The sequence below is a fragment of the Struthio camelus genome, chromosome 1, assembly GCF_040807025.1.
Source record: "Struthio camelus isolate bStrCam1 chromosome 1, bStrCam1.hap1, whole genome shotgun sequence".
NCBI lineage: Eukaryota > Metazoa > Chordata > Aves > Struthioniformes > Struthionidae > Struthio > Struthio camelus.
The window spans coordinates 50,880,814-50,894,373 of NC_090942.1; the positions used below are offsets into that span (position 1 = coordinate 50,880,814).

Genomic DNA, 13,560 nt, shown 5'->3' on the forward strand with positions numbered 1-13,560 from the left:
TTCAAGAAAATGGAAGTAAATATTTACAAAATCTTAGTCATTCAGGCTGCCAGCTGCAGGGGAGCCAGACAGGTTGTGAGGCAAGTAGCTGTGGAGCCATCAGTTCAGACAAATTAGGACTGTGTCAGCCTCAGAAGCTGGACATACCAGGGAGCCCTTAAGCAAGACAAGCCAGGCAGCTCAGCTGGCCTAGCTGGCAGAAAGCATTTGGCTTCCCTAACGTCAACATGTTTTCAATAGAAAAATGTCTCTCAGAACATTTTCAACAGGCTTTCATTCTCAGAAACACCAACAACGGCACTGCAAAGTCACCCTAACTCTAACAGATATAAGCTTTAGTGGGAGGATGGAGTTGAACTTCAGAAAGGAAGGGGCAGCAGAAGGCTGGAGGAACTCCTTCATTTCTAAGATGACAAGATACTTCCAATAGATCCCAAATGCTCTTTGCTAGTTATACCATAGTGCAGAAAGAGTTGCTGAGTAGGAGATAATTCTTTAACAGAGAATAAAAAGATAATGATAGAACAGAAGATGCCCTATCCCTGCTCTGTTCAGCAGCCCAGACTAAAGAGCTCCCTTCCAGAGGGATTAAGCTGACACCTCCTACAAGGTCAGAGGCAGTTTGCAGATCATGCTGCACTGACCTACGAGGGGGCTTCACTGCATGTTTTTTTGGGCATGCACAGCTCAGGGTAGAGTTGAATGAACTGAAGCAGAATGGCTGAGTACATTTAGCTTTATTCAGATTATATCCTATTGTCACATTCATGAATTTCTTTGTCATTCTTTCCTTCATATAAATTCCCTTGCTTTGTATGTTGACTCAGAACTGTAACAAGGGTGAAGCATTCTTAAGGCTTATGGGCAATATGATAAGAGCAACTGCAGGAGGAAATTTCTTTTCTTAGCCTAGGATGGAGGCCTAACCAGTTTTACTGGAATCCAAGACCCATTGAGCCCAAACTTTGTTGTTATCCCAAACTGCCAAGAAGAAAGATTACCCATGACATTGATTTGGTAGGACAGGACACACTTATATGTCCACAACGTGAGCAAGTCCTTCATGGCTTGCCCTGACCTTCCTTCCTTCCATTTGATCCTTAATCTAGCTTTCTTCTTTCCCACTGGCCCACAATTTTCTCCACACATCATCTTCTCCCCCAAGGACCCTCATCTCCATCTCACACTCTGTCTCTGCTCTCTCTCTGATTGCAATCTCTTTGAATTCACATTCCCTTCACCACTACCCCTCCCATTTTGGGCTAAGGGAAGACCTTAAGCTCAAAAATCAATAGGGAAGTGTAGGAAAAGTAGCACAGTCCAGACCTACCCACAGGCAGCTCCTTTTATCTTCTTGAGATGAAATGTCATTTCTGTCGCAAATGCCCTTTCATTTGGAATCCATCTTTTCTACAATAAAATAACATTTCTGAAAGCACCACATCAGAGAGGATGATTCTTTAGGGATACAGTGCTAATAAGCATAGCGAGTGACGGAGGATAATCTCAGCAAGCATTTAGTAAGGTAGGAAGCAAGACCTATTCAGTCTTTGATTTGGCAGAAAACTTCAAACTGGGATTAAGCCAAATCTTCAGCATCCCTGACATCTCTAAAGAGGCAGCCAGCTGTTGGGTCACACAAAGAGCTACTATCAGAAATTCATAGATTCCAAAGGGCTTTGGGCATTCTTACTCCGTAAAAACTTATCCTGGACAAAATATTAGTATGAAATTAATTTTAATTATTTTCTGCACTGTTGGTAGCTTCCCATTTCCAAACCCAAAGCAAAAAAATCTCTATTCCTTGAATGGTTCTATTGGATTTCACTCTTGGCCTTTCATCTTTCTGAAAGATCCCATGACACTACTGCTGTCCACAGTCTTTTGAATTCTTTGAATTCAAGTGGCTTTACCTGAAAGAGAATATGATCCTACAGTTGTCATTAAGGTGATGAATAATAATGAGGACCTAAAATTTTGGAAAACCAAAATTACACACTTTTTTCCCCTGCCCTAAACTAATAGGAGGAACACAGCTTGAAAAAAAGCAATTAAAAAAATGTATTACGGTAAATGAGCAGTTCTGCCTCAGCTACCATCAAGCATTATGTTACATTGCCAGAGTCATGTAGCACACCTGGGTGACTTATGTTTCCTTTTAATTTGTGCAATTCCTGGAAATAAAATGCCTCATTATGTTCTGCAGTAACAGTAGCATTTCTGGAAGGTGCCCCACAGTATCTAATCATCACAATACTTTCATTTTATTTCACTAAAATGAACAGACGGGCACAGAGGATATCTAGCTCTTGGCTTTTAAAGGAACACTTGGCATTCCCAGTTTAAAGTATTTCTATTATTGCAGCTCGGATGATTAATAAAAAACAACTGTTGTCTGGCAGATTGTATTTAAAAATGTACTATTGAACATATCCCAGTGTGCTATGGAACAAGGCATGTGCAAGGAATACATCATTAAATACATTTCAGGAGGGGAAACATCCCCTAAAATTTAAAATAGGTAATTGTGTAAAGTTCAAATAGCACTGGTAGAAAATCAGCCCATTTGCTAGATCTGTCAATGTGAAAGTAGACAGGTTCTTCTCTCGCAGTAGAATAGATCTAAAAATAGAATAAAAAATGTAGTTAGTCCTCCTTGATGTCCCTTAGAAAAAGGGTATGCTTTGAGATAAGTTTGGAAACCAACAGGAAAAAAGCTTAAAGCTGTTTAAATAGTGGTTTAACCATCAGAAGGAGTATTTAAAGATTTAAATGTGATTGTATCCTGGGGTTTTTTGCACTTATAGCTTTTTCTACTATGAATCCATTTTACACCAAAACACAATTTAGGCACAAGTTAAGCCTTTATTTAAAATCAGGCCCTTCGGTGCCACAGGCTCATCAGCTGCCCCCACAGGGGAAAGGAGGATGCTATGAATGCAGGACAGAGCCAGGAGATTCACAAAGCGAAGGTGTTCAGTGCTGCCTTAACCTCTCTGACTTTGCCCAGAGTTGTGTAGCATACTTTCTTTTTGCCCCTGCTTTGCCCCCTCTAGACCTCCTTCTCACAATGCATGGAAGCAAGCGTGAATGTAAGGCAAGCGTGCTGTCGCTGCTCCCACTGGGAAAAGGGATGGCTGGCTCGGGGCACGTACTGCGCTGTGTGCATCCCGCAGCACCTAGGGAAAAACAGCATCATGGAGGCATGTTGTGGGGCTGTGCTGTGCATTGTTATGTAAGAGAAGCCTTCGGCTTCAAACACACAGCAGTTGTCATGAATTTAAATAAGACACTGAAGAGCATTAGCTGCAGAAAATTAATGCCAGATGAGCCTACTCTAAATACAATGTGCCCAAACCCCTTTTCCGGAAAAGAATAAAGCAAAGAGTGGATATTCATTACATTAAATTACATGCATACATGCATGGTCTGCATGTAACACATGAAAACTATCTCCAGACACATGTGCATGCATAAACACACACACACACACACACACACACACACACACACACACACACACACACACACACACACACACACACACATGTACCATGTGACTCAAATGCACACATAAAAAACATTATGTGTACTTTTCCCTCATCACATATGTCTAAATAATAACAGCACTCGCATGAGAATACACTTGAGCAGCTGTGAGTGCCAGATATAGGACAAGCATATGCGTGTGATGATGAGGCGCAAGCCTGGATTACCATAAAACCAAACAAAAATGCAAAGAAATTGCATTTAGGATTTCAGAATTTATCATTCAGCAGCCCAGCTCCATAATCTCATTCTTCTTTTTATTTGGTTAGAGAACTTTCTATATACTCAACAATTATATTTTATTGCTATTCTTCTCAATATTAATATCAATATCAATTTAGAGTGTTACTTCTTTAACAAGAAAGGTAATGTTTGCCACCACTAGTATTAGTAAGGTATTCTGTAAAAGCAATCTAATTGCCTACACATTAAGCAGAACTTCTAAGTGATAAGTTTCTGTTGTAGTATTGTAATTAAGCTGAAAAATAATGCAGTAATAACCTGAATCACTAGATCTGGATTTTAAGTGGCAAGATATGGTAAGAAAAGTTGTTGTTTGAGTAGGTTTATAAGGAATTTAAGAACTGGAATTGCAATCCAGAAAATGGATATTCTTAATTGTGATTACTTGCCACACTTAAGTAGCCTCACAAGTAGTGCTAAGACCAGTAGAAGTGGCAAAGAAATATTTGCCATATTCAAAATGAGTTGGATTTTGTTAAAGTTTGTTTCTATTCAGCATTTGTGAGCACATCTTAGCTACTCAGTGTTCAAATATATTGGAAGAATATCATAGGAGCACAAAGGGCAGATGCTATGGTTTGTTAACAAAGTATCAAAAGCATATAAGTAGATTTCAAGTTTTGAAATCATTCAAGAATTTTGGTGGATAGAATTCATGCATATATGCATACGTCTTAATGTTAAAGATCAGTACTGTCATTAGCCAGACGTACTGTGTGTGGAATACATGCTTAGATCAAATTGTCTAGACAAGGTCAGGTTTTTTTTGAATTCATCATACTAAAAGATAAATATGTCCAAATAAAATAAAGCTCTAGAATGTAAAAACAGTCATTTAATTTCAAGCTTTTCATCATTTTGGCAGAGGACAGAAGAGTGGGTGAGATAGCATTTGGTGACAGAATTATTGTCAGATCTACAAGGTTAAGCTACGTAAATAATTCATCTCCACACCAGATATGTCTTTCTGAAAATCTACTGCATGTCTTTCCTCTGTGATGAACATGTTACACACCATTATTTCAATGTTAATTGTGGTGGGAGCTAGATAGAGGAGCTCAGAGTGCCTACTGTGCAAATGAAAATTGTTTGCCCTATTTAAAATCAGTAGTGCTTGACATGGTAAAGGTTAATACCGTGAAGAACAGTGAATGGCTTTCAGTCTTTAGTGCTGATAAACAAGTTTATTGTTTCTTTTGTTTATTTTCAGCATTAAAGTTAACCTATCCCTGTTAAACCAAGATATAGGTCAATCAGTTACCATATGTAAAGGAAGAAACTATGTCAGTTAGACTCGCAGGAGAAAAAGATCAAGCAATATTTAGTCCATTTGGCCCTGAAAAGAAGTTGTTCAATGGATAGGAAAATTACAGAGTAAGCGTAAGGAGCATATATGCCTATTGTTTGTGATTTTTCCTCTGAGTCAAAGAGGAGATTTTGAAATTATTTGTTACACTAGAGATTTGGTTGGGATTGCTGAGAGCAAAGTGCTAAGGAAGCTCTGGAGAAGCAGACCTTCTTTCATCTGGGTACAGACTAGACCTGAAGAGTAGTGCTTCATGCTTGTTCTCAGCTGTAAAAAAACATTAAACCAGATACACAGGTAGTCTGAAATGGAAAGCCACAGTCTTTGTTTGCCACAACCCAAGGCTGGAGTCCAGAATTTAACATGGCACCCACAGCAAAGGAGAGTAATAGTCAGAGGCCTCCACCTTTATGAAGGAAATTCAATACTGTATTGCTTAAGAGGTAAACAAGAAAAAATGTTTTTAGGATCTTAGCCTGTTAGTTGAAGTCCAATTATAAAAGTCAATGGGCATCATATTTGCATGACTCTTTAGGTAACTATGAAAGACACAAGACACATTTAAGAGGTATAAAACTAGCTGAATTCACCTCTTGAGGTTCAGGACTGCACTTCAGAGAAAACACTCATTTTTAATCAGACCTCCTTTGCTCCTATAGCTGTGTCCCTGCCTCAGCTTCCCTGCTGCTCTTGAGCTAGGCCAGCACTCTCTTCCTGGGGTTTTCCTCTGTCCTTGCCCTTTTGCTCCTGGCTCCCCTTCCGAAATACAGAGGTCAACATACATAAAATGCCATTTTCCTTTGGCCAAATACTGTTTTCTAAAAATTTTGTCTTTCCAGTTGCCCTAATAGACTACTAAACACCCTTCTTTCTCCCCTCAACGTTTCCAATCTGTCTTACTATGTGCCACTCTAATGAGCACTATCATGTGATCAAAGTATTTTGCCCATACCCCATAGCCCATCACTGTTGGGGGTGCTGGCTTGTCATCTAGGTCACTGTCTCCCTGTAGGCAGGGGCTTCCATGTGAGCCGGTGATCATCTCTGTGTTTAGCTAAGCAGGGTTGCCCCTTTCAATTTCTGTGCTGTTTTGAGGCGGAGGACCAGCGAAGGCAGGTTGCGGCTTGTAGACATAGGAGAGGTCTGAATATCAAGTGGGAATGACAGAAATAATCATCATTTCATCTCATTATTACAGTACATTGACAGGGAGAGATTCGATCTGGGATATGTTAACAGAGGGTGAATAGCGCTGTTGCAGCCATATGATACACATGGTTGCTAGCTCAGCTTTGCTGTGAAAATATCCTGAAGCCTTTGAAGCCCCTGTGAGGGATGGGCTGACTATTTCAATGCAAAGAGAAGAATTAACCAATCTCTTAAGGTTCTTGCTAGGGTTATCCTCCTCACAAAAATATACCAGAGGTGGCACTGGTGGCACTTTTAATAATAAAAGTTATTTTGCACTTTCCACACCACATGCTACAAATCCAGTGAAACAACCAACCAGCCTAGCTGCAGCCAGAACATAAAATCTGGATTTCTGAGCATTTGAAACTTGAAGTTCTGAAACCCCAGGAAAATCTAAATTCTTGGCAAGTCCCTTTTTATTTTTAGGTATGGGGATTTCACAACGGTGGCAAAGAATCACCATTTCTGTTACTTATGTGTTTGGTTCCCCACTTTGACCTAGGATGGGTGCTTTTTTTGAGCCTTCATCCATCTACTGGGTTTCAGATTAAAACTGAGGGATTTTTTCCTGAATTGCCGCCAGTATGCTATGTGTATTCAGAAGTGACTCCCATAAAGTCACTGCTTTTCTTTTAACTTGCATACTGTGTTGAAGATTGTAATCAGAGACTCTTACTTCTACTATTTCTATCTTATAGGTCATTAGCAAGCTCTTTCAAGCTCTGCCCATACACTAGATTCTTATATTTCCTTTCCATTTACACACTTCATTTCAAATTCTATGGGAAACCTTTAGAGGACATTTGTTTTCAACCTTTATTTTCCAACTGGAGAGCATTTTCAACAGAATGGTTTGCAATTTTATTTTCAGTTTACACATATCGAGACATCGTGACAGATCTGCACTTCATAGATCTCAGCAAATGTTTTAATACACAAAGTCCTACAAGTGAAAGCCCTGAGGAAATGAGACAACAAAGGCCAACCATGTCCTAGATTAAAAGGTCTCAGGAGAAAATTCTTTTTGCAGCCTACCCACAGCAGCCTTAACAGAACCCTTAACAACCTCTGTGCAACCTCCAACTAGACCCCAGGGGTTTGTCTCTGCTACCCCAGCCCACACTTACCCTAACCATAGCTGTGCGCCTTGTGAAAGGATCCCCAGTCATAGTCAAGACAAACAGCTTGTCAAGGGAAAACTATTTTCATTGCCCAAACCTTCTCTTGGTAGCCTCTTTGCAGACCTTCTCTAACCGGACCTATATGCTTTGTTACGTTTCTAAGCCTAATCCTGTAAGTGGCTGCAATCTTTACCCCAGGCAAACCTTGCCATGGTCAAAATGAAAAATTCTTAGGGGGGAATACATTTGGTTGCCCAAATCTTCCATAGGCAGGTCCTTTGCAGTCACACTCCAAAAGCCCCTTTGCCCTAAGCCTAGCCCTAAGCGATGGCTGAGCATTACCCCAAGATCCCAAGTGATAGCCCAGATAGGAAAATCTCTTGGAGAAGAGCAATTTGTTTGGCTCAAACCTTCCCTTGGCAGCCTCTTTGCTAGCCCACCTCTAATATATCAAAAAGTTTTATCTTTTTCCTAACTCTAATCCTAAAAGCAGTCAGAGCCTTTACCCCGGCCATGGCCAAAGTGAGGAAGTTCCAGGCTATTGTATGGGGTCTGGGCTCTGTCTCCACCAATAGCTAGGTTTGGCTTTTATAATACATATTTAAAAGTGTGCAAATTAAAAAAAAATTAACAAATAACTTGATAGGTCTTAAAACAAATAAATAAAGTTAACTATCCATCTTCTTCAAGAGAAATATAAACCATAGAGCAATTTTCCTGTGGCTATAAAACAAAAGTTACTTTTAAGATATATATGCTATATTTAGAGCTGGTGGTGCACTTTAGGATAGTTTCACTAACTGAGGAAGGATCAGGACCATGCAAGGGTTTGTTTGAAGACCTATTTTATATGAAGCTCTCACTGAGGAAACGAACATAGGGAGAACTTCAGCCTCAGATAACTTTGCTCCACAGAGGCTGGAACTCTCAACATTTTCACTCAGGATGTGGTCAGACGGGGCAGGCCACGGGACTCTGCAAAGCTCACTACCGCTGAACAGGGATGGGTCCCAGCCCTTTCTCCTCCTCTTCTCCAGATGGCTTGCACCTACTGCTCTCCAGTACTCACTCCACTGCTTGTCTGATCCTCCACTGAACCAAAACAACTCACTAACCCCAGCAGAAATCTAACTCGGCAAAAAAAAAAAGTGCGTAGTTTTCTGCCAGGTTAGTGAGTTGAACTATCTCAAACAGAGTTAGCAAGAGCTAAACCTGAGGAGCAGGGAGGAGATTTGTTGACACAGCCCTGGCAGCAGGGCGAGGACAAGAGGAAAGAGAGAAGTAGGAAGCAGAGGAGGAGGGGGGCAAGGAGGAGCAGGGCTGTCCCTTCAGGATGCAGCGAACGATTTCAGCCATCACATCCAACTGCACGTTAGAGGTGGTTTATGCCAATCTAACAACAGCCTGCTCTCCTCTCCTAGCCTTCCCACACTTCTGGCACTTGTCTTACCTTGCACCGAGCCATTACACAGCCTGCTAATCCAACAAAAGTGACTTATTTTCTGTATGTTAGAGTGAGATAATGTAGTGGAAGGCTGGATTAAAACCAGAATGTCTCAAGGAAGAGGGCACCATGGTAAGGCCTGGGATGCAGGACGATGGCCTTCATCAGTCAGCTCAGCAAAAGCCACTGCACGATGTCAGGCCAGAGGTCCTGACCCAGGGACTCTCACAGCAGCCTGTCTACTACTTGCTCATTTTTTCATTCTCCAAGCTGTCAGCTGGAGAGATTACTACATTGCTGGATCTTTTTCCAGTCCTCTAGCACAGCTGAGCTCTTCTTGGGCTGCATAGCAACTTCATAAGCCTCCAGGATATCACCTGATAAAAGACCCCAGAGCCTCAGCCAGAAGCAGTTATAGCTAGGGCTGGAAAGAAGCTGACTGGAAAATGTGATTTCTATCTCTTGAAAATATCATGTTTGAGGAAAAAGGATCATCCAAGCAAGGGACACAAAGTAAAAAGAAAATTATGTCATGAGGAAAGAATTCTGAAAAAAGATCTGTTTGGGTTTTGGAGTTTTTCACCTTGCTGAGAGGGGTCTTTGCATGTTCATTTTCTCCTTCTTGAAAAGATTTTTTTCAGACCAGTTACAGGGATCTTTCTGCCATCTCTATTCTCCTGACGGAAAATGAGGTTTGCTTGCCCCTTTGGAAAAGTCAGATTTTCAGCTTTGTAAAAAGGACTTTTTTGTGGAACAACTGTTTCCGGGAACAGCCATGCTTTTCTCCCCTTAAAGGGAACCACTCTGGCACGCAGCAGCAATGCTTTGCCTGCAGAAAGCTTCTTAATGGCGCTATCCCTGCTCTTCAGCCCCAACCTGGCCCTCGTTTCCCTTCCACGGAGAAGAGATGATGTAGGGGAGAGAGTAGAGAAGAGAAGGATGAGGAAAAGGAAGAATAAGAAAGCATATATGCCTAAATTTCAGCCTGATATGTAGTTGTACTGGGACCTAGGAGCTAGTAATACAGACCTGGACAGAAAGTATCAACTATTTTGATAGAGAGGATCCCACATGAATATACTAGCTGCCTCATGAATCACACCTTGCCTCTCTCCACAGCTTTTACCACCTAATGACGATGGCTGGCACCACTTTTGCATTTGCAATTGTTGACAAGGAGAAATTATATTAGGACAGTATTTATATACCTTAGCTTCTTGTAGAGTACTTCAGCAGTCAGCAATAAGGGGTCACAACATGTGGTCAATGAACCCACAATAAATATCCTGTGAACAACTGTTAAAAACCTCTGCCCTATCTAATAAAAAAAACATTAAAGGTGATTTAAATAGCTCGCTCTTCAGTGGAACATCTGGGGTTGTAGTCATTCATCACATAAACTATGACTAGGGCCAAAATGAACTAAAGCCCTTCTGTTTTCCTTTTCCTTTATATATAGCTTTTTCCACTGGAAGAATACACTGTAAGTTCTTAATCACTTCTGCAGTATCACAGAATGTCAGTTTTATTTAGCAAAGCAATACTTATTTCAGCAACAAGTGTATGTGGACACATTTACATTTTATTTTTCTGTTTAACTAGTCTTTTTTTTCAATCCCCAGGGTTTCTTGAAGACTTTTTATTTGGAAACTACTACTGATTTTTTGGGTAGTGACCAGCTAGCTCTGCTGAAATGCATTATTAACCTTACCTCTTTTTATAGAAGTTATTCTTGTTTGCTAACAATTGCTTATGTGTTATAGTGATTATTTTGTGTCCTGAATCCTATGGAAAAAGAGCACACTGCTGTGTACCTCAAAGTTGTGTCATAAGACATATGTGCAAGGGGTTGATGACAGCTTCAGGGGAAGCAAATGTTTTGACATTTCCTAGCTTCTCACTTCCTCTGTTTGCAATCTGAATAAAATTTCTGTTGACAAAGAGGTTTTTAATATAATTTCCTAATTTTTTTTGTTGTTGTTCAATTAAAAGATAGAATGAACTGTACCACATGCAGTGATCTCTTCTTCCCAACATACTTTGCCATAAGAGATGCAATCCTGGTTTTTCAGTTCTGCAGCACCAACCTCCATCACTTCATATACAGGACTAAGGATGCCACCTGGTATCCTGGCTTCAGGGCAAACTGTGTCCTTCCTTTCCTTTTGCGTGCACCTTTGAAATGTGATAGGCTGAGTTTCCGTTACTTTAAGTGCAGCAAACAGCACTTTAGACTGGATCTCTGGATGAAGATGTTACAATCTGTGATTAAACCCTCCTTTTTCTCCAGCTATCTGATGTGGCAGGGCCGGCTATATTTGCCACATACAAGAAAATTTCCTCTTGCCCTCCCAGAGCAGCGGCAGCCTAGCATATGGAGAAAAATCTGAGAATTAGAGTCCCTCGTCCAGCACCCAACTCTGGAGACCTCCCCAGACTCTCAGCTGCCCTTCCCGGGCCTCCACCCATGCGGGTGAGTGGCAAGACGACCTGTACAATCCCTCACCTGGCTCAGCCATCTGGGAATCCCCCACTCTCTCTGGAAATGAGCCCAGGATCCCAACTTAACCAGCACCTCCTTTCACAAGTGACCCAGACAGTGCCAGGCTATTGCATCTCCCTATGCCGAGGGATACTTGCTCCCTTTCAGAAAACACTGCCTATAGAGGAGACGGCAGGTTGATGATTTAAACAACTCAGCTTCCTACAAAGGAATTCATCAGTAATTCTTCCAGAGGCACATGGTGAGCAGGAACAAAAAGCCATACGAGCTTGGTTCTCATGCTCAGCTTACTATTCCTCACACCCCTTGGGGCAGCCTAGCCGTCAGTCCAGTCCCTGAGACCTATGCTCAGTCATCTCTGCTTAACAAACCTGCCTCCCTCCCAAGCTTTCCTTCTCCCTTGCCCCTCATCAGCCCTTCCAAAGTGAAAGTTTTAATTTTTAAATGTTTAGTTTTGATCCTCAGCCCTACCAAGAAGCCTATGCAGTACTGCTTGGTACTTAGAATTACCTTTTCCCCAGGCAATTGCTCAGCCATTGTTCCCTTTACCTTTCTGATATCATTTACCCAAAGATGCCTTATCTCATTGCCATTGTTTCACTTCTTACTTGACATTACTTATAGTTCCTTTTGATTCAACTCCATCTTGGCAGACAGAATAGTATCCCAAAAGTGAAATGAGGCATGTGTCTCCATCTGGCTGCCTAGCCCTCTTCTGAAGAGGGGCAGCTAAAAGTTCAGAGAAGGAGGTGTCACTTACCCCTTACCAAACAGACCAGTGTAGAGCAGTCACTCAGGAAGGGGGAAGCCTTTTGTCTGGCTTCTGCTCTGCTGGGAGGTGATCGCCCATGCCTGAAGGCAGTATCTTCCTAATCAGTTGTTGCAGGCATCCTGTGTAGGAACATTTTCACCTCTTCTCTACAAGTCCAGCTGCCATGAAAGCAGACATGTAAAAGTCCTGCAGTGAGCTGGAAAACATACAAAAGTGATCTTAATTTTATACTAGTAGCCAGGACACTGTTAGAATTGATATTGATAAAATTCTCCCTTGACAAAATAGGGGCTAAATCCCATAGTCTCAGATTTCCTCTCTAAATGCTCAGAGCAGTAGGTTTGACCATTTTACAAACAACCGGACAGCAATCACTTCCTCAAGTGAGATTTGTTATACTGCTGACCATATTTCATGTCTTGTATTTCAGGCTTTCTCTGCGGTCATAGGAAGACTGTACGCCTGCCTATGCTTACACCTAGATCACAACAGAGAATGAGGAGGAAGGTTGACTTCCATCACTGTAGGGTGCAGTTCAGAGCACATATCAACAGACACAATTAAGCGCCACGGGAGTTGTCTCAGGAAAGAGGAGGGTACCTGATAAATTTAGGTGCCTGCAAGGTTAGGCAGTCCTTTGAACCAGGCAGACTGGATTACTGTCTAAAGCTCAGTTGGGTTGTAGGTCACCATGAATGCAAATTCAAGCAAGCAGGATCATACCCGTGTTATCCACGAAATATTGCAGATTATCTTCATTGTCCTACATATTTGGCAACAAAGGAAATTTATTACCCCAATGGAAGGAAACGAACTGCTAGGACCAATGCTGAATCCTTTAGTTGGTCTTCTGAGGGGCAGAAAAAGATTTTGCTGAGCTGGTCTGTTTCTAGTTATCTTCCTGAGGCTGTCTGCCTGTGGTTTCCAGGCTGCTGCTGCTGTTTTTCCTTTGGTGGTATTTCTGAACCTCAGCTATTCAAAATGTTTATGTGCACTTATGTGCAGGCTCTCAACATTTATCTGAAGTACATAAGTATGAGGCAGGAAATGGTGATTTCTAGCAGCTTATATCTCTGCTAAACTTCTTTAGAATTTCATGGGAGCAAGAGAAGACACATCTCTAGCCCAAAGGCCCTCTCCCCCTGAACTTCAAAGCCTGTCATAAACAGTAAGGACATTAAGACTTTTTTTAAGGAAAAGGTGCATGAAAGTTTTATAATCGAGAGGTTAAGGCAATATATATTTAGCACATATATACATGTTATCAGTTTCTCTTGTAAAGCTCCGGATTTCTAATCTTTATCAAGTAAGTCAGTTCAGCAAGTTTAGCAGAAAAGCAATGAGGTATTAGTCGGTCAGGCAGTTTTCTTTTAAGAGAGAAATAGTTTTCCAACCCCTTTAAAAAGCCGGAGATCACTACAGTGGTGCAAG

The 13,560-nt window shown here is 41.4% G+C and overlaps 1 long non-coding RNA gene across 1 annotated transcript in view; it reads right to left on the minus strand.

The window, feature by feature from the left end:
* LOC138066686 (uncharacterized) overlaps window positions 1–12,317 on the minus strand; it is a 38,864-nt gene extending 26,547 nt beyond the window's left edge. The window contains exon 1 of the long non-coding RNA XR_011140060.1: window positions 12,118–12,317. This is a non-coding gene — a long non-coding RNA (uncharacterized lncRNA). The remainder of the gene's footprint in view (window positions 1–12,117) is intronic.
* Between the last annotated feature and the right edge of the window lie 1,243 nt (window positions 12,318–13,560).